Genomic DNA, 2,770 nt, shown 5'->3' with positions numbered 1-2,770 from the left:
ACAGTCACAGTTTACTTAGAAGGCACTCTTCAAATGCTCCCAAAGCTGCTTTTCGAAAGTGAAATGAATAATTGCCCCTTGTGTGATCACCATGTTGCACACAAATCCCACCTACATTGTTGATTGCAGATTTACCATTCTATGAATAATGATTGATTGTTGATCCCTTCACAGTTTCTCTTCAAACAGCACTTCTAGATTCCCTCCATGTGTCCTGTTCGGCTTAAACTTCCCCATAATTTCATCATTATTTCTAAACTACCTTCCAGTGTACTTTGTGTGTCTTAAGTGCACAATTCTTCTTGTCTGTTAAACAACCTACATCTACATCTAATATTATTAGTAGTAAACTTTCATTACACAATTTAAATAACATCAACAAAAACAAAATGTTAGATTTTTGCTTGATTATAAATATTTACAGCTACAATGTGAAATTTAAATAAGACTGGAAATAAGACTGCTGTGCTGTCCCACTACCTGATCTGCTGCACAATGATGTGCACAGCCATTCATTAGTTATCAAACAACAATAGAGAAGAAGCTGCAAACTAGCTACTAATGCAAGACAGACCTGCTATTTAGACCTGATACTTAGGTTTGCTTTATCTAGAACTGCTTTCTATGCGAGGGGTCTAGTCAACTGATGATTCATCATTTTGTGGCAAACGACTGGGTACCTGCATGCTGCAATTTCAATACACCAATAATCTTTGGTGAGTACTGCGCGGAAGCAAATTGTGTCTTTAGGTTCCAGGTGACTAGCTCAGTGATGCCTGTAAGGAGAGGAGCAAACATGGCTCAACACAACATGAGTGCCCTATGAAATACAGTCCAGGCTGCAGCCCAGGATACTCCATAGGTACAGAAAAGAAACAGTGCTGAATACCTCAATGTGGAGGATTTCACTGGCCTATCTGACACAGACAAAGTACAGTGGGTGGTAAGAGACAGTGGGTGTAGTGACACTTGGCGTGGTATGTCCCTCAGGCGTACCTGAGTCATAATTACACAAAATCATCCCATCCCTCCCTGTTCATTTCTTCTTCTGTAGTATCCCCTATGCTGCTTCTTGTTGTACCTTTGTTGCCTGCTGCCTCTCTCCTCTTTCTGCTCACCCCAGTAGGTCAAGGCAGATGCCGCCCACCCTGAGCCTGGTTCTGCTGGAGGTTTCTTCTATTAAAGGAAGTTTTTCCTCTCCACTGTCGCTTAGTGCTGCTAAAATGTGATCATTGTGTTTTCTATATAATTCTATATACAGTAATATTCTGTAAGGTCTTCAACCTTAAACACTGTGAAGTGCCTTCAGGTGATTTTTGTTGTGATTTGACACTGAGACCTATCCACAGAAACTCCATGCTGTGATTGCAGCCAAAGGTGCATCTACTAAATACTGACCTGAAGGGAGTGAATATTAATGCAAATACTGATTTCACCCTATATACTTTTATTTAACTGACATTACGATGGAAATGTATTAACAGGTGCCAGGAGTGTGAGGAGGTAGGAAAGTGTCTAGGAGAGGTGCCAGGAGAGTTTCTGACTAGTTTGTTGAACGAGATCTTGGAGAGTGAGAGGATGCTCCGTAAATGGAGGAGAAGTGTACTGGTGCCAATTTTTAAGAACAAAGAACATGTGGCAACTAAAGAAACATAAAGCTGAAGAGCCATACAATGAAGCTGTGGGAAAGAGTAGTGGAAGCTAGGCTAAAGGCAGAGGTGAGTATTTATGATCAGCAATCTGCAGCGCTTAAGATGTTGAGGTTCTCTTTGGGAGTGCAGAATAGCATCAGGAATGAGTGATAGCCAGTGTCATCTTCTATGCTGTGGTCTGCTGGGGCAGCAACATGAAGGTGGAGACACTAACAGACTAAACAAACTGATTAGGAGGGCTGGCTCTGTTCTGGGGGTGGAGCTGGACTCTCTACATGTTGTACCTGAAAGGAGGATGCTGTCCAAACTCCTCTCAACCCTGGACAATCCCTCCCACCCACTACACAGTGTGTTGGCTGAGGACAGAGGAGCACGTTCAGCCAGAGACTGATTAACATCAAGTGCTCCACAGAGAACCACAGGAGGTCCGTTCTACCTGTGGCCAACAATCTGTACAATTCCTCCCCTCTCTGTAATTGATGTCTTATAATTGCTGTGATTCCAACATGAACTATAAATATTGACCCATTTTCATTCATCTATTTTACATATTCTGTATATATATATTAAGTTCTCTGTATTGATGTTATTGTGTATTTATATTGGTGTGGATCTTTCCTGGTTGTGGTTCCCTTTCTTTCTGTCTGTGTTGAAAACAACTCTAATGAGGCAAAACAATTTCCCTCAGGGATTAATGAAGTTTTTTTAATCTTGAATGAATAAATCAGATGGACAGCCTAAGATGTTTTGTAGATAAAATCAGAGACACCAGACTGAGGTGGTTTGGACATGTTCAGAGGAGAGATTGTGATCATATCGGTAAAAAGATGCTGAGGTTGGACCTGCCAGGCAGGAGGTGTAGAGGGGGACCAAAGAGGAGATCTATGGATGTAGTGAGAGAGGACATGAAGTTAGTTGGTGTTAGAGAAGAGGACGCACAGTATAGGATGAAATGGGGGCAAATGATTTGCTGTGGTGACCTCTGAAAGGGAATACCCAAATGAAAAGAAGAAGCAAATAATCATTATACCTGACAATACCTATTCCAAATGTTACTCTCCTAGGGAGGGTAACAATCGTATATAATGGAAATTACAAATTCCTTTATGACCTTTTTC

This window comes from Anabas testudineus, chromosome 18 (genome assembly GCF_900324465.2).
Source record: "Anabas testudineus chromosome 18, fAnaTes1.2, whole genome shotgun sequence".
Taxonomy (NCBI): domain Eukaryota; kingdom Metazoa; phylum Chordata; class Actinopteri; order Anabantiformes; family Anabantidae; genus Anabas; species Anabas testudineus.
The sequence above is the reverse complement of the archived record's forward strand: the minus strand, read 5'-3'. Positions refer to the sequence as shown.